This window comes from Anomaloglossus baeobatrachus, chromosome 7 (assembly GCF_048569485.1).
Source record: "Anomaloglossus baeobatrachus isolate aAnoBae1 chromosome 7, aAnoBae1.hap1, whole genome shotgun sequence".
Taxonomy (NCBI): Eukaryota; Metazoa; Chordata; class Amphibia; order Anura; family Aromobatidae; genus Anomaloglossus; species Anomaloglossus baeobatrachus.
The window spans coordinates 32,499,823-32,526,495 of record NC_134359.1 but is presented as its reverse complement, the minus strand read 5'-3'; the positions used below and the strand labels follow the sequence as shown (position 1 = coordinate 32,526,495).

The window sequence follows — 26,673 nt, the reverse complement described above, 5'->3', positions numbered from 1 at the left end:
AAAAGCGGATTTTTTTTATATTGTAAAATAAAAATAACGACCGGGCGATTTTTAGGCTATGTGCACACACTGCAAATTTGGTTCAGAAATTTTCTGCATGAAATCTGCACCTTCTGGCATATAAAAGAAAAGCAAAAAAAAAATTAAAATGAGCTTTTGGTGCTTTTTTTTTCCATGCGCTACTTTAAGAAGTCTATAAATAAAAAGGGTAAAAAAAAAAAAAAAAATGCAAGAAAAAAATGCAGCAACAATTGACATACAGTAAATTATTTTCTGCACAAAATCTGCAATGGAGGAGGAAAAAAAAAAAAAAGTGTGCACACAATTCATGAGTCTCAGACTTTGCTGGCTTCAGGATGGGCATGCAGATTTAACAAAAAAAAACCCACACATTAAAATCTGCTTAAAAAAAACACATAGCCTTACGGGTCGGCACGATTATGGGGATACCAAATTTTTAACCAGTCGATAGTCTTATCAGGGCTTTTCTTTTGCACTGCAAGCTGTTTTTATCGACTCCATGTATAACGTTTTGCTCTTTTATCTCATTTTTTGAAAGGTGGTATGATTTAATCCACTTATATTCCTCTTCTGTAATAAAATTAAAGCCGTGCTGTGATGGGTTGCTATGGGTTAACATTAGTGCCAAAAGTTGTTCCCCCCCCCCCCCCATTTTTTAGCTAAATTTTCTACGGCTAAATCAGCTTGAAAATAATGTTTAATAATCAGATCTTATTAATACTGCATTTAAAGGGATTTTCCATAAGTGGACTCCTTTACGTTTCCCATTGGAAACAGCAGGAGCTGCAGAGCTCAGTGTTTGGCAGCAGCAATGATGTGAGTTTCCAGTGTGAAGTTACCTGCTGTGGCCAAAACCACCGAGACCGGAACAGCAGCGGAAAGTACTGTTATTTTACAAGACAGGAAAGATTGGAGTTTGACTTTTTTTTTTAAAAAAAAAAGTGGAAAACCCTGTAAGAAAAAAAAAACAAAAAAAACAAACCACAAACATATACACATACATATTGTATACATACATACATACATACATACATACATATATCCAGGTGAAGAAAAGAATGGCAGCACTCACATAAGCCTTCAGTGCGGTTCTTTATTTTTCAAAAGCGAGGCAGGTACATGTGTAGCGGGGAGTGAGGGTAAGCTAGTGACGCCAGACGACGGCGAGCAGTTTTGTGCTTTTTTGCACTTCAACGGGTCCTGTTGTCAGAACCCGTTGAAGTGCAAAGGAGCATGAAACGGCTCACCGTCGTCCGGCGTCACTAGCTTCCCCTCACTCCCCGCTACACATGTACCTGCCTTGCTTTTGAAAATTAAAGAACCGCACTGAAGGCTGATGTGAGTGCTGCCATTCTTTTCTCTACCTGGATTCTCACACATGAACTTTCTCTCTGGATGTGCACCTGCCTACTAAGCGGTGTTTACAGGATCTACACACAGCGGCTCAGTGTAAACAGGAATAGCAGTGCCCGGTTTCCTCTCTATGCTTATAATATATATTGTGTGTATGTGTATATATAATTTTATATATATATATATATATATATATATATATATATATATATATATATATATATATATATATATATATATATATATATATATATATATATATATATATATATATATGTACACACACACACAGCTCCAGTGTTCTAATGGTACATTGTGTTTGCTGTGTTAGAAGGCTAATGGATGTTTTGAAATCCCTTGAAAACCCTTGTGCAAGTATGTCAGCACAGCTGAAAGCGGTTTTGATGATTGGAGAAGCTATAAAACTGACCTTCCTTTGAGCTAGTTGAGAATCTGGAGCATTACATTTGTTGGTTCCATTAAACTCAAATGGCCAGAAAAAGAGAACTTTCATGTGAAACTCGACAGTCTATTCTTGTTCTTAGAAATTAAGGATATTCCATGCGAGAAATTGCCACTGAAGATTTTTTACAACGGTGTGTACTACTCCCTTCAGAGGAGAGCACAAACGGGCTCTAACCAGAGTAGAAAGAGAAGTGGGAGACCGCGCCGCACAACTGAGCAACAAGACAAATGCATTAGAGTCTCTAGTTTGAAAAAAATTGACACCTCACGGGTCCTCAACTGACAGCTTCATTAAATAGTACCCGCAAAACACCAGTGTCAACGTCTACAGTAAAGAGGCGACTCCGGGATGCTGGCCTTCAGGGCAGAGTGGCAAAGAAAAAGCCCTATATGAGACTGGCTAATAAAAGAAAAAGATTACTATGGGCAAAAGAACACAGACATTAGACAGAGGAAGAGTGGAAAAAAATGTTGTGGACAGACGAATCAAAGTTTGAGGTGTTTGGATCACACAGAACATTTGTGAGACCCAGAACTACTGAAAAGATGCTGGAAGAGTGCCTGACGCCATCTGTCAAGCATGGTGGAGGTAATGTGATGGTCTGGGATTGCTTTGGTGCTGGTAAAGTGGGAGATTTGTACAGCGTAAAAGGGATTTTGAATAAAGGCAGGCTATCAACTCCATTTTGCAACGCCATGCCGTACCCTGTGGACAGCGCTTGATTGGAGCCAATTTCATCCTACAACAGGACAATGACCCAAAGCACAGCTCCAAATTATGCATGAACTATTTAGGGAAGAAGCAGGCAGCTGGTATTCTATCTTTAATGGAGTGGCCCATTCACCAGATCTCAACCCTATTGAGCTGTTGTGGGAGCAGCTTGACAGTATGGTACCAAAAAGTGCCCATCAAGCCAATCCAACTTTGGGGGGGCGGGGGAGACAAGGGGCGAAATATCTTTAAATTACCTCCGCAAATTAACAGCTACAATGCCAAAAGGTCTGCAAAGCTGGAATTGCTACAAAGGAGCATTCTGTGCCGAAAGCAAAGTGTGAAGAGAAAATTATTTCAAGTAAAAATCATTATTTCTAACCCGACACTGTCTGCATGATATTCTATATTCATTATGCAACTCATTTGACAAAAGTATGATTTTCCACGAAAAAGAAATCATTTGGGGTCACCCAGACAACTTTAACTGTAAAAATAAAATTATTATTATTAATATATATATATATATATATATATATATATATATATATATATATATAATAAATATATAAATAAATATATATATATATATATATATATATATATATATATATATATATATATATATATATATATATATATATATATATATATATAATAAATATATATAAATATATAAAATGAAAGCAGCGCAGTGATTGGTTGCTAGGATAACTGAGGCCTAGTACACTCCTGCCCCACTACAGCCGTGTGTCGTCAGGCTGGCCATTTTACGACTGTCTTTTTATAAACTGGTGACTGATACAACCCACATTTGAATACGAGTCAAACGTGTTCCGCTCGGAGGAGAAAGCCCACGCCTCCTTCCAGCAACACCCTGCATCTTCCTTCATAAAACTGGTCTATCAGGATGGATGGCCTGCCGGGAGGAGAGCTGACTAACAAGTCACTAGTGCAAAAGTTACACCGGATGTCATTGCCTGGGTCACATCTATGAGAGTGTGAAATAAATCCTGTTTATGGCCGGCCTTGGACTAGCGTCTTATGGGCCACATTACAAGTCCCAGAAGGAAGCGCTTCCTATATCCCAGTGCATCAGTCCAACCTTTCCCCACATGCACCCCCCCAAAACCCTACTAATCTGCTCCTGCCGCCTCATCGTGCTGCCTGAGGGACATATACTAATAATGCAATGGGAGAAGAGGAAACACAAAGCCCCACATTACCAGCCCAATTCATCACTGCATTTGCACCTTTTTGTTTTTTGGTTTTGGCAGTTTTCCCCTTTTAATTTGTGCTATTTTCAAATTCTATTTTACGTTTTTCTTAATGCGCACGACTTTATACAGGGTTTTTTGGTTCTAAATATTTTCAATTGATTTTTTTAATTGTGAAGAAAAAAAAAAATACAATTTTGCGCAACTGTACTCCAGGACATGACTTTGGGGGGGAAAAACCCCCCAAAAAACGCAAGGAAGGTTAAATTAAAAAACACTGAGCATATTTAATGTTGGGCAGAAATCACGGAGCAAGCGTGCCATTTTCTTCCTGCGTGTGAATGCCGGGCGTCAGCCCTCCGAGCAGTCAGGATAATATCGCCTCCCTCCGAGCTGATGTCAGGCTTTCCTGTGCTCAGTGACTGTAGGCCAAACCAGGACACATGGGAAGCGCGGAGAGGCTGCGTATGGGACACGCTTCACTGCGGTTAACCCCTTCTACACAGTGAAAATACACAACCCCTGCAAACTTGCCAAGATGGGAGAGGGGTGGGCGGCAGAGCCACAAATTACCTAAAATAAAAACAACTCACAGAGTGAACCCCCCCACCCGATCTGTAGGATTTACATGGGGCTTCAAACAGCCAACTGACTGTCACTAAGACACTACAGTCCTACGTAATACACATTTTCTATATGTTTCGAATGGCACACTAAGGGATCAGGACCCGCTGCGTTCTGGATGCGGGGCAGAGTGTGTCCTTTGCAGGAGGCCACAGCTGTTTGTGCCTGCGATCAGGGTTCGGGGCGTTGCGATCTCTCTCCTGTTTTCCCTGCGGAGAACGCTCGAGTCTCCGCAACAAAAAATTGACATGTTTGCAATTCTGGAAGCCGCACCATAGGTCAGTTTATGCTGCAGGCCGTACATGCACAGGATTTCTAGAAACCCCATCCACTGTGCATCGCAACGTTTTGGGTGCACTGAAACATGCGGCGTCCAAACCGCTGTGAACACTGATCGTGGGCACGCAGCCTTAGGCTCTGTGCACATGTTGCATTTTTGCTTGCAGATTTGTCATAAAACTGCAGGCAAAACCTGATCCCAGCATAGTCAACAATGAGAATCAATTTCAGAATTTTCTTTCCTTGACATGCTGCAGATTTTCTGCACCAAATTTGCAATTCTTTCTGCGTTTCTGGTTATTTTTCACCACCATTGAAAGCAATGAAAAAAATGCATACAAAAAATACATAAACAATCTATTAAGAAACCAAAACACGTTTTTGCTGCTGCGTTTTTCCTGCCAAGAGATAAGCTAATTCTGTAGAAATTTCTGCAACCAAAACCACAACGTGGGCACAGCCTGAGTCATAGGTCCAGTAATCATCTGTTAGAACAGATCCGTCGCCAACTTTGTCACTTTTGGGAAAAAAAAAAATGGATTTTTGCAGGATCAGTTGCAGTTTAACGTTCCAGTCTATGGAAAATAGATCCGGTAACAGATTGCGATTTATCTTTCAGTTCAAAAAGCAAAAAAACGGATCCTTTACAAATGAAAGAAAAATGGATGGCTAAGGCTGGTTTCACACATCCGGTTTTTGCCATCAAGCACAATTCGGCAAAAAAACGGATGCGACGGATCCGGCGAAAAAACGGATCAGTCGCATCAGTTTTTTCCATGCATTCCTTCCATTTGACGGATCCGTTGTGATACTGAGCATGCGCCGTTCCAAAAACTGGATCTGTCGTTGGATTCTGTCATATGCCAGACGACGACGGATCCGGCGCCCATAGGCTTCCATTATACAACATGCCGGACGGCGCAGTGTTTAATGGAAGCCGGAGACAAAAAACGTTCCATGCTGTGTCCTTTCCTGCAGCCGGACGAAGAAATTTCGCCGGATCCGGCGGACGCCGCATGCAACGCAAGGCGATTCATATGCCGGACGACGACGGATCCGGCGCCCATAGGCTTCCATTATACAACATGCCGGACGGCGCAGTGTTTAATGGAAGCCGGAGACAAAAAACGTTCCATGCTGTGTCCTTTCCTGCAGCCGAAGAAATTTCGCCGGATCCGGCGGACGCTGCATGCAACGCAAGGCGATTCAGCACAAACCGGCGCTAATACAAGTCAATGGGGAATAAAACGGATCCGGCACCGAATCTGTTTTATCCGCATTTTGCCGGATTGTGCCTGACGGCAAAAATCGGATGTGTGAAAGCACCCTATGTGCCCACGGGACTCTGTATCCGCGGATTTTTCTGCAGCTAAATCCGCAGCATTCCCCCGGAAACCGCACCTTTGCATAGGTGCGGATTTGACGTGGATTACGTTGCGGATTGTGTTTTGTTTTTTTTGACATTCACTTGCATGGACAAAATCCGCAGGTAAATCCGCAGGAATAATTGACATGCTGCTGATTTTTCTGCAGGGAAATCCGCATTATTTCCGTTGCGGAAAAAAAACGCAGTGTGGGCACAGCAGTTTCCAAATGCCATAGAAATGGCTGGGGAGTAGCTGTGCTGCAGATTGTGGAATTTCCACGAAAAATCCGCGGCAAATTCCGCGTATTTTCCGCAGCGTGGGCACATAGCCTTAATCAGTTAACGGATGTTGTTTTCCATAGACTTTCATGTAAAGAAAAGAAAAAAAAACGGATCCTGCAAAAATCAGTATTTTCAAAATAGAAAAAAAAAAATTGCATCTGCACAATTTTTTGTCAACAGATTCGTTCTAATGGATGATTACTGGACATGAACGTAGCCTAAGCACCATCTGCATACAGGGTTATGACACCTTTTGATCTGATTTTACCCTCAGCAAAGAAGATTAAATCCCAAAATGGACCCGCTGTGGGGAGAAGAGAAATAAGACAAAGCAAAGCGTAAAGTTACACTAAAAGGGCACGCAAATCTGCAATCCTCCGAGTTGTGGAGCGAGGATCAAAGCAGCGCGAGAATGCAGACATGGAGTCTAGACCAACGTCGTCTACTGGGGAGAGGCCGAGAAGTATATAAAATAGTGTGTGCACCTCACATTCATCACGCCGGGGGGCCGGGGCGCTCCTGATCACTTTCATATACTGCACACATCCCACCTTTACCTCTCCGCCAGCCTCTGAATATGTATAGGAACCATTGATCGATTTCTGATGGCAGACATGAAGGAGCCGGGGATACAGACAGTAGACGGAGGAAGGAAGCCTGGACTCATATACAGTAATCAGCTTCATCAGGAGAGAGGGGGGGGGGGGGGGACGTCCTCTATATATAATACAGCTGACAGCACTGACACTGTATACTCTGCCCCCGTAATACCAATCATCAGGAAATATATAGATTACATGCAAACAGACCTCCCTGTCATCAGATAACCCAGAACAGAAAAGGGTGGGGTTTTTTTTGACATTTTCAGTGTTGAAGTGAAGGAAGACTAGTGCAACAACAACTAAAAGTGCATAAAGGCTGCAGATAAAAAAAAAAAACAAAAAAAACCCCACATCGCTAATGGAGTTTTTTTTGCTATGGTTTTTGCATCAGATTGTGTTACGGAAATTTCTGACTGCAAATCAGTTTCATTCATTTGATGTGGGATCGATTCAAAGACATTGGACATTTGTAGAAATCTGCAGGGATTGAATTCACCATTAGACTATGCTCACAGATTTAAAAATAAATAAAAACATTTCAAGTAGATTTTTCAGCCAGAAAAATTAACAAAGAACAAAAAGAAAAAAAAAACAACAGGAGGAAAAACAAAAAAAAATTTGTTTAAAAATGTTGCAGTTTTTTTTTTTTTTTTTTTGTTCCAGAACTGGATGGTGGGCGATAACCTGATTGATCTCAAAAGGCGGCTAAGATCGTTCCGGCCGCTGGAACTGAATTGACAGTCCATCAGTTTTTTACTATGCGCATGCTCAAAGTAAAAAAAAAAAAAACAACGATCCGCTGCACACAAAAAAAACATTACAGTGTGCGTTTCTACCGCCAGATGGTCAGTCCGTAAACGACTGATCCGTCACGCGCCGGATGCAACGCAGCGCTATCAGTCACAATCCGTTGCTAATAGAAGCCTATGGGGGGGGGGGGGGGAAAAAAAAAAAAAAAAGATTCCTGCAAAATATTTTGCAGCATACCGTAATTCCTCAAGGCGACGGATTGTGACTGATGCAAAACAACGGAAGTGTGAACATAGCCCAAGAGCCACATACTCGAAAAGACTGGATTCCAAAATGTCAAAAAGGTGTATTCAGGCCAAGTATTTTTGTAAGTTTTTGGAGGATTATTTATCATTTTGGGGTTTTTTTTTTAGTTTGCACTAAATTAATTTTATTTGTGCCTTTTTTTTTAGTTTATTGTCTATATCCTTATCTGTGTTTTATTTATTTGTTTTCCACCTTGTAGTCAGAGTTTTGTGATCCCAGATACAAATTTCTCCTGACTTTTACAAAAAAGTCACAAAATTTGGCACAACTCCACTACCGCCTCCCCCCCACCATGTATTTTTGCGCAATTTTGCAAATGTGACTTTCGGCATCAAAGTCACAAAAAAATTCTGAAGACTGAAAAAGAAAATAATTCTTGACTTTGCAACAAACAAATTAAATGTCTGAAACATCCAAACACAGCAACTGATGGCACAAAACAAGAAAAAAAAAACGAAAAAAAAAAAGGAAACGCAAATGAATTGGGGCCCAAGTTACTGTGGAAAATTTTGTAGCTTCTGCTACCAAAAAAAAAAGGAATAAAATAAAAATTTTCGGCAAAAAGACTCCGGCCGTATTCATCAAGACAGTGATTTTCTTGCCGGTCGTATGAGGGGGGTATCATGGAGTCAGGTGCTCCGGATTCATGAAAAGGTGACGAGCTGGAGTAGATTGCTCTGACGTAGGGAACACCACATCAGGTCATGAATCAGATTAGCTGTAGCGTTAATAAGCCACCCAAACTGGGGAAATCAGACAAGAAAACGAAAAACGTGAGCGCTCATGCACAACTTGGCAACATTTGGTGACTTTTCAAATCAATTGATGACAGAATTCTGTTGAAATTGCTTAGATGAATCGCGGCCTCAGTGACAGCACTCCCTGATCGCGCATGTTCACACTTAGGCTGCTTTCACACATCCAGTTTTTGCTGAGCGGCACAATACAGCGTTTTGCAGAAAAAACGCAACTGGTTTTTATTTTGCCGCGGTTGCGTTTTTTCTGCATAGACTTGCATTAGCGACGTATTGTGCCGCATGGCCTTGCGTTGCGTCCGGTTTTTGCCGGATGCGGCATATTCAGCCCATGCGGTGGCCGGATGGAACGTTGCCTGGCACATTTTTTGTGCGGCGAAAAAAAATGCATTGCGCCGGATCCGGCGCGATTTACAATGCAAGCCTATGGACACCGGATACGCCGTCCTGCGGTAAAAACTGCATCCGGCCGCCAGATGTGGTTTTTTGCACTGCGCATGCTCAGTATCAAGCCGCATCCGTCAAAAAACGGACGGGCCGCATGGAAAAACTTATGCAACGGATCCAGTTTTTTCGCCGCATCCATTGCATAGGTTTTTGAGCCGGATTGAGCCGCACTGCAAGAACTGGATGTGTGAAAGCAGCCTTATTCAAAGAAAGTGCACATTGTTGTGGCTGGTGGGCCCGTAAGAATTGGCCAATTTGTGCGCAAAATAACTATTTTAAAGCAGTAATGCAGCATTGATGTCACATTCAATCTTTGCATATATCTTGGTACGCACAGAGGCAGTGGTAGTTTCTGGTTTCTTTATATTGCAGACATACCCGCTTGTACCTGTTCACATATGCCTCATTCTGTTAAAAGGTGCTGGTCAGCTTTCGTTTTGTGCACACATACACTATACCCATTTATACATATACCCATTTACACACTTTCTTTGTGTTTATTCTTTTCAATAGAAAATACCTTGTGGAGGGGGGGACAAAAAAAAATAAAAATAAAATAAAATATGGATTTTTCCAGAAAATGCAAAGTGAAAGCTTCATCACAGATGTCAGAGACAGTGTTTTCTATGCAGATTTAGGGCACGTGCACACTGTCTGTACAGCCGGAAAAAAAAAAAATCAGCCACAAATCTGCTCCAAATACGGATATGTTGGCAGGAAAACCGCAGCAAAACATACATGTGTTTTTGATGAATTTTGGGGGAAAAAAACCCAAAAAACATTCATATGGCTGAAATCTGCAGTAAAAACCCTGAAAAGAATGGATGTGCTGCAGACATCTGAAAAGAAATCTGCACCAAAACTGCTGCAAAAAATGCTTAAAGAACTGACACGCTGTAGATCCCAATCTGCGCCAAATCTGCTACGTTACGTGCGCATGAGACTTCCAAAACTACCCTTCAGTTTGCTGGGACTAGGAAATCATTCAGGTTGTGACAAATCTGTGCAGGAAAAAAAAAAACAAAATGTGACAAAACTGCAACATGTGATGGCCAGCTATTCCATTCATGCCTATAGTGAAATAATAGCGATTTGCTCGCCAAGGCTTGTTCCTCGATTGAGTATCGGGGCTCTTGAGCGCCAATCAAGTACAGAGTATAACGGAAGTCAATGAGAAACTACAGCATTTTTAGGCCATATTCACGAGTTGAGTTTTCGCTTCATCAAAACCTGTTTTCTTGGTAGTAAAAAGGTGCTTCCAAAATGTAGGTTTTGCTGCGTTTTTGGTGAGTTATTTGTATACAGGAATGTTAAAACAAAGTTAGTTTCATTCACCGTAAAAACGCAGCAAACAATGCAATTGCATTTTTATACTCATTGCTTTCAAATGGTACAAAAAAAAAAAAAAAAAAAGCAGCTGCGGGAAAAAATGGACATGCTACCTCATTAAAAAGGCAGCAGTTTTCAATTTCTATGTAAAAAAAAAAAACCCACAAAAAAACAAAAACAAAAAAACAAGCATGTGGAGGAGATTCCTGAAGTCTCAGTTTTTGCTGGTACTGTAAAAAGCAGCTTTAAATTTGCTTAACACATGAAAAAAACATACAAAAAAAAAAAAAAAGCCGCAATAATGCAGCATGTGAACATAGCCTTAAACTCCGCACGCTCGCTCATCACTAATAGCGAGTGCTTCTGTCCAATTCTGCAAAGTACAGAAATGTGTTGTGTTTTGTCACTTTAATACTCAAGCAATTAAACCTATTAGGCTCTGGAGCTATTTTAGCAGATGGGGTTGCATAGACAAGTGTTTTTTTTCTTCTAATCAGTTATGCAATCAGTCACCCACATACAACAAGGAACAGAGAAGAAAAAGCAGGGAGTATACAAAGTATACGGAGAGAACATAAGATGACAGAAGGGAACGTCACATTCTGGCCCGATCACTATGGCAGAGGATGACAGGAAACATCCCGGCATACCTGTGTGTACTACCTCATCAAGAGCCTGACATGCCAAATTATCTGCTGTCCTGCTCCAGATACACATACCAGGGATAGTTCTGCTCTACTGGAAAGTTAACCGTTTCCTACCAGGAAGATAAGACCAAAGCGAAGGATAGGAGAAGAAAAAAAAACAAAAACACAAAATAACCCGTAGTAAACTTTCCTTTATACAAGTGACAATGTGACCTGGAAACCTGTGGATGATACTGCACCGCTGGAGAAATCAACCAACGTGGCTGCCAGTACTGTACAGCTCCATTCAACACCATGGAGAAGTTTGCAGGGCACAAGCCAGGTCCCTCTACACTGGGCATGTTCAAACCAAGCAAAAAAAAAAAAAAAGTTTCTGCAGCAGAAATTGCCCCGTAGTTTACATTTTAAATCCGCAGCGTGGTAAATGTATGATGCGGAATTCTACACTCTGCAATGCAAATGATAAAATGCTGCAAAACTGGACAATCAATAGCGGTAAATCTACGTGTGTGAATGTACCCTAAGAAAGTTGGGCATGTACTTGTCAACCTTCTGGCCGCAGTCTTTCAGCTGGTGCAAACTCTTGGTGACGGTCCTATGAGCAGTGCGACCCCCTGTCCATCCGCCCCCCCCTCCTCCCACGATATAGAATTCGTCACCGTCCCCAGATTTCCACTTTATTTCAGGGAAATAGCAGCACAGACAACTATCCGGGCCAACAAATAGCAGCGCAGTGTGACGGGAGCCAACCGTGCAACGGGCAGCGGTCACAAGTGCAGCCAGTAACATGCGAGTCTATATTAGACCTGCAGAGCATTATGTCACTGTCTAACCCTCACGGCTCAGAAATAGGCCTGATATATTCAGTGTCGGGAGATCGACAGGAACAAGCAGAAGCCGGAAACTCCTCATTACCAGGTGAAAAAGAAGATAGCAGGCAGAACATATAGTATAATATAGAGAATTCAAGGAGAATACCTTCTGCTAAGTAAAAACAATCGTGCTGTAATGGAGCACGCCAGAAAGGTTTATTGCATATATAGTAACACGCCAGCAATACGGTGCAATTTGTTTAATCTTTGCTCCGTTACATCCATACATTCATTATGGACGGTTGTGTCATGTGATCTACAGTTTGTCTACTAGTCCAGTGCATATCCTGTGTGGACAGGAAGTCAGTCTCCAACTTCCTGTAAGACAAGATATCGCCACCAATGAAATCCTTCCTGGCAGGTCTCCGCCCCCTTCTCTCTCCGCCTTTGTTGTCCCCCATATGCAGCTGAAGAAAACACTACTGCTTTATATAAAATAGGAGTGATAATAGGCAGGTCACACAGAGCTTCACTGCAAAGATTATAAACCTCCCCCACTCTCACCGCCTGTGTGCACCATTTATGTGCAGCACCTCTAGTGTATCATATGTAATGAAGCTGCAGCCTTTTCACATGGCCAGTAAACTGCAAAACATTTTTGGAAGTTTCCAAATAATTGATTTTAGCTGGATCAGTTTTTTTTGTGTTTAAGGCTACTTTCACACATCCGGTTTGAGCCCTGCGGCTCAATCCGGCTGTGAAAACTATGCAACGGATGCGGCGAAAACACCGCATCCTTTGCATAAGTTTTTACATGCGGCCCGTCCGTTTTTTTCCGGTTGCGGCATGCTACTGAGCATGCGCAGTGGAAAAAACCGCATGCGGCGAGCGGATGCGTTTTTTTCCGCATCGCGCCGCATTCGGCCTCCATAGGTATGCATTGAAAAATGCGGCGCGATGCGGTGTTTTTTGCCGGAGCAAAAAACGTTGCAGGGAACGTTCGATCCGGCCGCGGCATCGGCTAAATCTGCCGCATGCGGCCAAAACCGGACCGAACGGAAGCCCCTGCGGCACAATACGGCACTAATGTAAGTCTATGCAAAAAAAAAACGCAACCGGCGTTACAAAAGCTGGTTGCGGTTTTTCTGCAGAACGCCGTATTGTGCCGCAGAGCAAAAATCCGGATGTGTGAAAGTAGCCTAACATTGGCGTCCATGGTAAACTTAATTAATGGATTGCTATTTATCTTCCATTTGATACTTATCCAGTAAGGGGTCATTCCACGGTAACGTACGTTACATTCAGAAGCCAAAAACTGAGTTAATAATGGCTGCAGACTGTTCTCTGAAGGCAGGCACAAAAAGGAGTGAATGAATATTGTACATTGAACCATTCTCAATAGATTTCGACACAGTTTGATTTTTTCAACAATACAAATTAAATACAAAATACAATGTTGTTACTTGGTAACTTACGTTACACAAAAAGAAACGCAAGTTACCAAAGTAATAACATTATATTTCATTTGTACTGTTGAAAAACATCAAACTGTTGAAATCTATTGAGAATAGTTCAAAGTACAATATACATTCACTCATTTTTGTGCCTGCCTTCAAAAAACAGTCTGTAGCCAGTATTACATTCAGAAGCCAAAAACTGAAATAATGTACATTACCAAGGAATGACCCTCAGCAGCAAAAAAGAAAACAAAAAAAAACAAACAAAAACAAAACAGATCCTTAATAAAGGAAAGAATACAAGATGCCTAAATAGCAATCGGATAACGAATCCGTTCTCCATAGACTTCAATGTTTAAAAAATTGAATAAGAAAAAAAATGGATCTAGCTGAACTAAATTATTTAAAAACAGACAAAAAAAAGTTGTGTCTGCAGAACCTATTTGCTAACAGATTGCTGCTGGATCCGTTCTAATGCACGATTACTGAAGAGCTGACAGGGAGAACCCGATCACAAGCAGGAGGCAGGGTATGTGAGATACACACTCTGTAGATTACATTCCAACAGTAGAAAAGAATCCATCACAGCTGTTATGCACTTAATCCAGTAACTTTGTGCACATGCAGCAATGGGATGAAAAAAAACAAAAAAAAACAAAAAACAAAAAACACTCAGGCAGCCTATGATCGTTTCACATCATAGGAACGCTTTCTCCAGACCACCTGGTATGAGACGACCATAGGCTGTCTCTGCTACTTGTTACCTCGCCACTGTATGTGCATGAAGTAAAGAAGACTTCTGGATATAAAGCAAAAGGATGAGTTTCATGGACTATTTTCTATAGCTAGAACAGAGTATTGCATCTCCTTTGCAGCACCACTGCTATGTATCCACCATTGCCCTATTGAAGCAATGCACGGTTGTGTTCAGGAGGAACACTGGAGTACTGACCAATTGATTTTTTTGGAAATTAACTCTCTAAGACTGGTGTGCCCATGATCAGTGTTTTGGACACAGCAAGTTTTCGCTGCGCCCAATACGCTGCGTTGTACAGTACAAGCACAGTGGATGGGATTTCTACAAATCTCCTGCCCACTGTACTTGTTTTTCATGCAACGTAAACTGACATGCGGTGCGGCTTACAGAGCCACAGCATGTCAATTTATTGCTGGAGAGCCGTGAATGTCTACAGGGATAAAAGAGAGAAAGACAGAAAGACCGCAGCTTCCCAAACCCTGCACTCGAAGCCCCACAGTAGAGGACATGCTGCATCCAGTATGCAACGTGTCTGGATCGTGGACATGTACCATAAAGTAAAATCTACATCACATAGGGTACACTGACACTTTGCAGGATGAATCAGGGGTCAACAAGTTTATGTCCCCAACCTACCACTAGACGTTCAGTTCGGCAGGTACAGCCAAACCTTAAAAAAAGTTCGGTTTGTGCCCATAGCTTCATCCAACCCTCAATGGAAGTCCGTAATTGGGCTGTTTATGAGAGGTGTGTGTGTGTGTGTGTGTGTGTGTGTGTGTGTGTGTGTTCTGATCACGTTGATTTAACCCCCAGCATATTAAGTATATGATGCGGAATTGCACTCTTTGCAATGCAAATGATAAAATGTTGCAAAACTGGACACAATCAATAGCGGTAAATCTACATGTGTGTGAATGTACCCTAAGAAAGTTGGCCATGTACTTGTCTACCTTCTGGCCGCAGTCTTGTAGCTGGTGCAAACTCTTGGTGACAGTCCTACGAGCAGTGCGACCCCCTGTCAGTGTCCCCCCACCCCCACCCCCCTGATCTAGCATTCGTTACCGTCCCCAGATTTCCACTTTATTTCAGGGAAATAGCAGCACAGACAACTATCCGGGCCAACAATTAGCAGCGCAGTGTGACGGGAGCCAACCGTGCAACGGGCAGCGGTCACAAGTGCAGCCAGTAACATGCGAGTCTATATTAGACTAGGGTCAACAAGTTTATGTCCCCCACTAGAAGTTCAGTTCGGCAGGTACAGCCAAACCTTATAAAAAGTTCGGTTTGTGCCCATAGCTTCAATGGAAGTCCGTAATTGGGCTGTTTATGAGAGGTGGACAGGGGTGTGTGTGTGTGTGTGTGTGTGTGTGTGTGTGTGTGTGTGTGTGTGTGTGTGGTGTGTGTGTGGTGTGTGTGTGTGGTGTGTGTGTGGTGTGTGTGTGGTGTGTGTATGTGTGTGTGTGTGGGGTGTGTGTGTGTGGTGTGTGGTGTGAGTGTGTGGTGTGTGTGTGTGTGGTGTGTGTGGTGTGTGTGGTGTGTGTGTGTGGTGTGTGTGTGGGGTGTGTGTGTGTGTGGTGTGTGTGTGGTGTGTGTGTGGTGTGTGTGGTGTGTGTGTGGTGTGTGTGTGGTGTGTGTGTGGTGTGTGTGTGGTGTGTGTGTGGTGTGTGTGTGGTGTGTGTGTGGTGTGTGTGTGGTGTGTGTGTGGTGTGTGTGTGGTGTGTGTGTGGTGTGTGTGTGGTGTGTGTGTGGTGTGTGTGTGGTGTGTGTGTGTGGTCTGATCACGCTGATTTTACCCCCGGTGTGAGCAGTTCAAACACTGCGGACAGCTCGCACATGGCTGCGCATCACTCATACCCAAGCACAGTGCTCCTCGCTTGAGTGGTTTGCACTATAAACTCACTCATTGTTTTTTGGTAGTCGTTTCTGAAACCTCAGGTTCACTCATCTCCATTTACTACCACTTCGTCTAAGGCCTTTCACACGTGTGTGCCTCCGGTACGTGTATGGTCAGTTTTCTCACGTACCGGAGAAACTGGCACATGTAGACCCAATAAAATCAATGGGTCTGCGTTCACGTGCGTATTCTGCCATGTACCGTGTGTACGTGTGGAGCATACGTGTGCCCGTGTGCTCCACACATAGACATGTCCCCGTTTTCTCCGGTATCACTGGTGTCACACGGAACACAAACGGACCACATGGATGTGTTCCGTGTGACACGCACCGAAGAAAACACATGTATCTGCGAGAAGAAAAAAAACAAAAAACACTTTACTCCCCTTCTCCAGCCCTCTTGTCTCTGCCGCTGCTGTATCTTGCTTCCGATCGCCGCTCATTATGCTCAATGCATACACACTTCTCTGCGGCCGGAAGCAGCAGCAGCGGGGAGTCGGCAGGACCGGAGACCGAAGATCAGCATCACGGACATCAACGCCAGGGACAGGGGAGTAGAAAGTTTCCGTTCTCCGTGTGTTATCACGGAAAACACACGGAGAACACATGTGAGCCGTAAACATGGCTCACGGAGGGCAAAACGCACCTTTGACACGTCAGTAAAAAAACATGCGTGGTTTTTCACGGATGTGTGTGAAAGAGGCCTAAGATAGAGCTCAGAGCAAAATCTCTGCAAGGCGACTGTCCCTCTAACGCCAGTGCATCATGGGAAATGTAGTCTTCATTAGGGGTACCATATGAGAAGGTAAGAGAATCAACACATCCAAAACCGGCACATCAACAAAATCAGGTATGCACAAGGCATGAGCAAAAACGTCTACATAATCCTCTAATGGTAAACCTGGGTACAAGACTGAAGGTGTTTTTACTCTTCTTTTATGCATCTTAAACTCTCCACAAAACCAAAGGGAAAACAAAACCCTACAACGTTATTAAGCTACTGCTCCTCGGGTAAGTTATGATACACATCCCATAAAGGAAGTCGAGGTTACATCTGAGTATACGTAAATTACAGGAGCAATGAGAGTTAATAAAATGTTTGGCAACCGTAAAAGCTCAGAAAGCCACAATGTAAACACGCCGGGATTGGCGAGGTCGGGGAGTTTCAGTTCCTTGAATCTAAAGACACAAATTCACTTCACGGAAAAAACAAATTTCTGTATATACGGATTACATGGTAAAGAACCAGCACATTAACAGCACCCAGAAGCCGCTCCAAGAGGAAAATTACAAGGGACGTAATCATTCCAGAAAGAGTCAACTCCTGAACACTCTGCGTATCCAGGATCTCTGCCCCGTGTCACTGAACAGAAGCATGGCTACATTTATAGGCTAAAAGCCCTGCTCCATGCCCTGCTCATACAGCTGAAGGGCTTTGCTGAATAAGTCATAATTCTGTGAGCTCGCAGCAGCTCGATCTCTCTCCAGGGTTTCTATGGCCCATTTTAAGACAACGCAATGGCCATCGGACCTCTGGAGACAGACAATGACTATCAGTAGGAAAGGGCCTCTTCATTATTTATACAAAGCATAGCAGCATGTCTGTACAAGTGGCTGCTCTTAAAGGGATTTTCCACTTTAAAGGACCCCAAATGCTCACACACCTAAAATAACAGAGGAGATTCTCTCACTCCTGCAGAGAAGACATCAAGATGATAGCGTTCATCACCGCTGCAGCCAATCATTAAGCAAAGTGAGTCAGGCCATCTAGCAGAGTTATTGAATTAGGTGATTGGCTGCAGTGCTGGGGATCCAATGTTCTTAAAGTGGAAACCCCCTTTAAAAGCGGTTCTTAACTATTTAAATACCCAATAATCACCTTTTAAAAGTTGCTGTTGCTCAGGTCTCCCTTTACATATTGGCTGCATATAACACATCTAAACACATAACCACTGCAGTCAACCAGCGATTGGCTGCAGCAATCGCTATGCCCTAGCCGCCAGAGCTCACATGCTTACAAGAAGCCTGGCCATTGCCACAGCAGTCACATCCTTAGATAGTGACAAGTGACATCCTTAAAGGATGCAGATCAGCAGAGGCCAGGGATTGATCACCGAGGTCAAGTGCTTAATCTGCAAGTGATCAGCCGCCCAATAACCATCAATGTATTTCCAACTAAAGCCACATCAATGGCAAAGATGCCGTGTAACCAGGTAGCTGTGCGTTTTATTTTGTGCTACTATAGCTGCTTTTTACATAGTACCAGCAAAACCTATGAGTTCAGAAACATCAAGCGCACACTGGATTGGAAAACTGCTGAGTTATTAAATCTGCACCATGTCAAGTCCTAAGGGGGCTTTACACGCTGCGACATCGCTAGCGATCTGGCGTGTCACATCGCCAACGAGATCGCAGATGCGGTCTGCCGAGATCGCACATAGGTTGTTTTTATAGCGTCGGTCACATGTGCGATCTCGGCAGATCGCATCTGCGATCTTGCGTGTCACATCGCTAACGAGATTGCTAGCGATGTCGCAGCATGTAAAGCACCCTTTAGCGTTATTTGCATCACTTTTCACCCATAGAGCACAAAAGAAAAAAGGACTCTGCGTGTTTACTTTTCACCCATAGAAAACAAGAAAGCACAAAAAATGCTGAACACCCCCCCCCCCCCTGCAACCATGTTTTTTGGTTGAATTAAACATGCAATGTAGACAAATGACACATAGGCTATGTTCACATGTTGCCTTTTTGCTGTGTTTTCTTGTCAGTGTTTTTCACGAGTTTTATGAAAATGAAAAGCTGCTTTTTGCCTTACTATTAAAAGCCAGGTGATTGCAGTAATCTCATGCACACTTGCTTTTTCTCCCCCTCACAATCAAAAACTGATGCGTTTTTGAAAGCAGCAGCATGTCAATTTTTCATTTTTGCAGTGTTTCTTCGCCATTGAAAGCAATAAGTGCAAAACCGCAGCTGCTTCGCTTTTGCGGTGAATGAAATTAACTTTATGTACTGTTAACAAATGACAAAAAAAAAAATTTTGGGAGGCAGCTTCTTTATTTTTCCTACTACTAAGAGAAAATTTTGGCTGCAGGAAAAAAAAAAACACAACGTGTGAACATAGACTTATTCTGCACCAGAAAATGCAGCAAAACCTGCTTTTTGTAACCAGGTTCTTTACTGCCAAAAGGAAAAACGTTGCAAAAAGGAAGCGGTCATGGATCAAAAAGCAACGAGAAAGATCAGTCACAAACAAAATTTGCAAATTTTAGACCCAGAATATGTATTCGTCATGTAATACCTATAAACCAGACAAGAAACCCACACACTGTACACCAAGCGTAAGTAGAAGATACAGAACAGGAAGACGGCGCAGGAAGTCACACTAAACTAGGGGGAGACGAAAGAGGAAACCTCCAGCCCACCGCCAAAACCAGAAAACCAGCTATACAGAAATGCGGTCATCCGCAAATAGAGAAAGCTGCTACAATAACCGCACGCTCTGCGCCCTATAAGCTTCTCCTATCCAATACAATGTTTACAACGGACAGCATGTGGACGCAACTGTAACCTATGATTCCCCCAAACCCAAAGACTCGTATGGGCGATTATTATGCATGAATTGCTTCAATAAAAAAAAATAAATAAATCTATCTATATATATATATATATATATATTTTTTTTTTTTTTTAAAGGAGGAAAGGGGGGGGGGGGCACATGGTCAGCAGAAAATTCCACACATGTGCACAGTCCCATAGACTATAGTGTGGACATGTTTAGAATAGGATATAATATAAAATAATATAGAATTATCGCTGGTTTAAACAAATGATCGAGAGATCAACATTATGAAAAAGACAAAAAAAAACACAAACATGTACCTACTACTAAACCCCACAACTTCTCCATTTTACTGCTGGTCCCTTGACTTCCCTAAGGGGCAAGAGGCATCAGTGGCCACTGATTGACTGCAGTGGTCACCCAACACACTTCACCCCTGTAAGGGGATGCCAGGAAGGGGGGTGCATACACAGTATGGAGGGGTGCAGTTCTGAGCCCATTTTTTTTTAAAAAAAAATAATTAATGGACAATCCCTTTAACTGTTGATTTCTGCAGGGCTGGCTTACTATCCAAGGTGTATGGGGTCTGTAGAGGATGCAGCATGTTCTGGGGTGCTCGCCTAATGCCATCACTTTTACCTGTTCTTGTGGTATCAGTCTATAGCTTTGGGAAACCTAACCAGGCTGGCATGGCAGTGGCATTACGCCAACCCCTGCTGCTCCCCTTCCTGTTCATGCACGGACTCGTAGGTTATATGAGTGCATGCTCGCCCCAGTTACTACTACAGTATCATTACATAAGAACATCTTATCCAATCCAACCAAGCAGGTTTTACATGCTCATCATAACAAAAAACACATTTTCTTTCACCGCACCACGCTCTTACTAACAACAGCACCTACTTCATGAAATTCTAGTTTCACAATAACACTGATACATTATAAATCCAAACCTCCTAGCCTAAGCCTTCCCTGAGCAGCGGATGGACGTACACAATTCAGAGCACCCCATTCTTGGCAGTTGCCCTTCATTTATTGTCTCCAGAACAGGGATCACCCGATTCTCCTGGTTCGGCAGATACCGGTTGTCACATTCAGAGAGGTTGCCAGACGCCTCTATTTCGTTCCCTGGGGGTTAAAGGGTTATGCTTAACCTGAGTAACATCTTGCACATCAATAGGAGTTGGCTGGGACCCCCATTGATTCATTTCAGAGCTCCGCTGTTGGGACTGGAGGGGGCCCAATCTGCCAGTGATCAACGAAAGACACATCCATGTAGACAGCTGCATCCCAAGACCTGGCTATAAACACAAAAGGACAAAAATGGCCAACTTTACCATATACCTGTATGAAAAGCACAACTGAAATATCCTCTTAATCACCAAAACAGACTTGTTTTTGCACTGGCATTCCAGATTATATTATATATTTAGTTTTTTTTCCTTGGGCCGTCTGAACGTCTTTCTTTTGCTTTTTTTTTTTATTTCTACATGTCCCAGCTGCAATGCCAGCCCTGTTGATCAAGTTGCAATTTCATGGCTCGCTACATGACCAAGCCCTGATAATCCAAGCACCAGTGTGCTCATCACATGGCCCGGACAGGTTTTATCCTCAGGACGTGACCACGGGTCTACGACCATGGACTGTTCAGCAACACTCTGGAAGTTGTGATCACGTTGCCTTCTATTGTGCGCAGAGGACGCTCGCATTTTCTTGCTTCACGAGATCTGTAGATGAGGCCTCCGCCTTCCTGTTCACAGTGACATCACTATGCAAGCCAGAGGTCAGGTCAAACGTGTGCACAAAGAGCTGGATTTGGAGAGACCTTTTATTTACGGTTACTATTAAGTAGAGCTTTATGTCATTTACACTACAGTATATCTGACATTTTCCCTTTAAGTAGGACATCTGAAGCATGGTCTGTATCCAAGATATGTACAGTACAAGGTAAATAGGCATTTCACAAATCTGTGAATTGATGAATGGGCAATCCCCCCGCCCACCCCCCCACCCCCCAACCCATCGAGTCCTGACCTTCGCACTCTGGTGGGATCTAGAACTATCCCTTAAGGTACGTGCACACATTAAGTATTTGGTGCAGAAATTTCTGCATATCTTGGCAGGAAAAACGTGTGCTTTTGGTGCAGATTTTTCCCATTCATTAGTATGAGTGAATCTGCAACAAAAACACTGAAAGCATTGACATGCTGCAGATTTAAATCTCCAACGAGAAATAAGAAGCAACGTTTGCAAGAGAATTCAGGGAATTGTGACAAATATGTGCAGAAAAAAAAAAAAAATTGCAATGTGTGCGCAGGCCTATAGCATCATTGCTGGACAGGACCTCTACCCCAGCACATCCCACCGATGAGCGACTGGAGCGAGATAAGGAGAATTTGGAGACAAGTCACCACCTTGATCCTTGTAATGCTCCTTAGGCTAGGTTCCCATTTCCGTTGTTTTGCATCAGTCACATGCGTTGCTTGACGGTTGTGACTGATGCGTTGTACAACGGCTGACAATAATTGGAATTAGAAAGCGGATTCCGTTGTAAAACGAGAGCGAGAGAACGATCAGCTGGTCGATCACAATAGCCGGCCGCTGGCTTTTGAGAGCGATCAGATGATCTCCCGGCGGCCGGCTATTGTGAACGATCAGCTGATTGCTCACAGAAGGCGGCCGCCGGGTGATCAGCTGATTGCTCACAGAAGGCGGCCGCCGGGTGATCAGCTGATCGCTCGCAGAAGGCGGCCGCCGGGTGATCAGCTGATCGCTCACAGAAGGCAGCCGCCGGGTGATCAGCTGATCGCTCACAGAAGGCAGCCGCCGGGTGATCAGCTGATCGCTCATAGAAGGCGGCTGCCGGGTGATCAGCTGATCGTTTGGCCGCTGAGAGAGGAGCATGCGCAGCGAAAGCGCTGCTCAAAAAAGTTACACTCTGCGCTCCTGCCTCCCGACGGTCAGTCGTTCCACGACTGATCAGTTGGGCGGAGGATGCAACGCAAGGGCATCAGTCACAATCCGCCGCTCATATAAGTCTATGGGAAACAACGGAATCCACCAAACGGATTGCGTTATCAGAGCGGCGGATTGTGACTGATGCAAAACGGAAATGTTAACCTACCCTTACAAAAATCATAACAGACCATTATCCTGCTGTTATTAAAGTGTTATTAAAGGGAATCTGTCACCAGGTCTTTGCCACCTAATCTGAGAGCAGCATAATATAGGGGCAGACCCCCTGATTCCAGCGGTGTATCACTTACTGGACCGCTTAGTGTAAGTTTGATAAAATCACTGTTTAAAAGGGAACCTGTCCGGTCTCCAGTGCACCCAGACCACTAGCAGTTCTGGGTACATATCTAGAATGCCTCTCCAACAGTCCCAGCATTTATTAACATACATAAGCAGATGTTTAGCAATAACTTGTGGTCGTGCTGATATGCTTTACAAAAGCCAGCATCATGCGCGCGGTTTTGTACAAGCTTTCAGCTTGACGCCGGGTGTATGCATTCCGGCTTCCAAGAGGCTCACTGCCCATGACTGGAAGATGTCCGCTCTTTCGATCATGCACACAATTCCTTTCTGAAGCCATGACACATACACCCGGCTTCCGAGTAGTGAGCATGACCGGAATCATGGCGGGCGACTTCCGATCATGTGCAGTGAGCCTCTTTGAAGTCGGAACACATACACCCCCCTTCCCCTCCCCCGGCCATACATATGATGGAAAGTGCTCATGCAGACCAGGCCACCATCGTCCCATTGCTCACATGCCCACCGTAGATGCTGTCTATGGCAGACAGGGGGCAGCATCTGATCTGACCGGTCAGTGGTCAGTTACAAGCTGCGATGCTCTGCGCCAGCACTAGCTTTTTGAGGCAGACAAGCTCCAAAAGACTCCACTCAAAACCTCAGTGTGCACACAGCCTAAATTGCAATACTTTTCTACTGCACTTGTTTACATTTTACCTCTATTAACCCTAGAACGCATACCTGGGGCCTCGCAGGCCTGCTAGGTTACTTGGTTTTCAATGGTAGATTTCTATGGTTGCGCATTCTAGGGTTAATACCCATATTTTTTATTATTTTTTTTTTAGCATTTTCTATCCATGTGTATAAATTTGACATCTATATTCCATCCCTCCACTGATGTAATATTATCCCTGAATTAGTGACCTTTATGGAAGGAAAGGAGCCCCGGTTTAAAGAGCCCATAAAGGAGTCTTTATGTTTGCAGTCTAGAGCCCCCTGGACCCCACGCAGGTAGAGGTAATACCTGTGAGAACAAGACCTCGCTCCTGTTTGTCGAGTTATTTGCAGAACTCGAGAGCCGACATGTAAGGGAAGGAGAAAGGAATTGCAATAATCTGCTGAGAAAAACACGCGGCTTTGCAGGAGCCCGGGCGGCCATTTCTCAGGTCTGTGCTCTCTGCTGCCAGGGCTAGAGTAACTGGCGGCTCGCCACCTTCCAGCAAAGGAAATATTGATTCTGATTCTAAGACTGATGCCATTTAAACAAGAAGGGAAAAAAAAAAGCCCGGATAATAAATATGCATGCCTATGCTGCAATGCAGGTATTAAAGGATTCTGTAGGGTCGCTACCATCAAAACATGCAGTATAGAGAAAACAAGGACGTGTCAGAAGAGGAGCCAAGTGTAGGATGTCAGCAGAGCTCTAGCATGGCGCCTGTTCTGACATTACGGATCTTACAAATAAAAAGATACATATCCCCACAAGTGTGCCGTAATCACTGCAGGTCGCCGTGTGCAGAACCCCCATGCAGAATTGAAATGGGGGTAACTGCACGTACATGGCATCACCTATTGGGATCCGATCATTAAAGGGAAGACCTGATCACGTGCGTGATCAGGGGCATGTAGTGAGAACCGTGGATCTGTGATATTGCATCTTATGTATATTCAACTATGAAATCCCCCCCCCCCCCCAAAAAAAAAAAAAGTCCCTGAGAACCCTTCCAATACATAAGTGGATGGCTTAGGCTGCTTTCACACATCCGGTTTTTGCTGTGCGGCACAATCCAGCTCTTTGCAGCAAAAACGCTACCGGGGGTTTTTTTTGCTGCCGGTTGCGTTTTTTCCGCATAGACTTTCATTAGTGCCGGATTGTGCCACATGGCCTTGCGTTCGGTACGGTTTTTGCCGGATGTGGCATATTTAGCCCATGCGGCGGCCGGATGGAACATTGCCTGGCAGGTTTTTTTTTGACCGGCAAAAAAAAAAAAAAAGCATTGCGCCGCATCCGGCCGATGCGGTGCTTTTTCCAAAGCATGCCGCCGCATGCGTTTTTGCACTGCGCATGCTCAGTAGTGTGCCGCAACCGGCAAAAACCGGACGGGCCGCATGTAAAAACTTATGCAAAGGATGCGTTTTTTTCGCCGCATCCGTTGCATAAGTTTTAGAGCCGGATTTAGCCGCACTGCTAAAACCGGATGTGTGAAAGCAGCCTTAAAGGGGTTGTCCACTACTTTTACATTGATAGCCTATCCTAAGGATAGATCACCAATGTCTGATCGGCCAGGGTCCAACACCCCGCACATCAGCTGTTCAGTTCCGGCGCTGCTCTGCCTTCTGATAGCGGCCATGGCCGGGTACGGAATATCCACCTCCAATTGATTAGAATAGGAGGCGGGTATTGAGTATTTCCGGCTGCTTGCTGCCGGTGGTGGCACAGAGATCAGCTGATTGGCATGTGGGGGACCCCGGCTGATCAGACATTGATGGCCTATCCTAAGAATAGGCCATCAATGTAAAAATAATGGACAACCCCTTTAAAACCCAAGCCTCAGGTCTGCATATACTGATTTCCTGCAAACCTAGTCCTAGGCTTTTGTGTATTCTGTCTGTAAAAAGTCTAACTACATGCACAAGAACCAGCACAACTATGCCATTAACATACCGAGATGCGCTACAATACTGCACACAGAAATCATGGGGGGAAAAAAAAGCAGCAGGCCGTTTTCTAATTAATTTCCCCCCATAGACCATCCTGGTTAGTTTGGATGCCCCCGCAGCCCCTGTAGGACTAATAGATCCACATCTTGGACTATAAAGTTGAAAATCTCTATAATAAATTTTAGAGTGACGCTGGAGCTGGTGGCCGCGGCCTCCCACACATTATACACAAGGTTCCAGAGAAGAACGACCGGCTTGTCATGATCGCAGCGCTGGGACCAGTCACAACATGTCGAGCCGCTGCAGAATCACAGTGTACATTATACATGCCAAAATCAATTTCCACAAATAATAAAAAGGAAAAAAAAAAAAAAAAAAAAAAAAAAAGAAGTCATCTGAAAGCCAAAAGACAAGTCTGCACAACTCCGAGGCACACTGGAACAGTCCTCCACGATGTAGGGGAGGGAGGAGGATTATTTTACTACGGCATTTCTCCTCTCCAAAGCTTCCAAGATTCCCAAGGCTACACACAGTTCAACCCTGGAATCCAGTGCCGGAGTACCAGAATATCTGGATTACTGGTTGGTGAAGCAAAAAAAAATAAATAAATAAAATCACACACAGACACACACAGACACACACAGACACACACAGACACACACACACAGACACACACACAGACACACACACAGACACACACACAGACACACACACACAGACACACACACAGACACACACACACAGACACACACACACAGACACACACACACACACACACACACAGACACACACACACAGACACACACACACAGACACACACACACAGACACACACACAGACACACACACAGACACACACACAGACACACACACAGACACACACACAGACACACACACAGACACACACACAGACACACACACAGACACACACACAGACACACACACAGACACACACACAGACACACACACAGACACACACACAGACACACACACAGACACACACACAGACACACACACAGACACACACACAGACACACACACACAGACACCTCTCAAACCCCCAAAGCGGTAACATGCTACGCTCATGTGTCCAAAATTTGGTGGAGCTAGATGTGTCAAAAC

At 43.9% G+C, this 26,673-nt stretch overlaps 1 protein-coding gene across 2 annotated transcripts in view; it reads right to left on the bottom strand.

The window, feature by feature from the left end:
- Window positions 1-26,673, bottom strand: part of ACVR2A (activin A receptor type 2A) — a 73,753-nt gene that overhangs the window by 31,271 nt on the left and 15,809 nt on the right. The window lies entirely within an intron of this gene.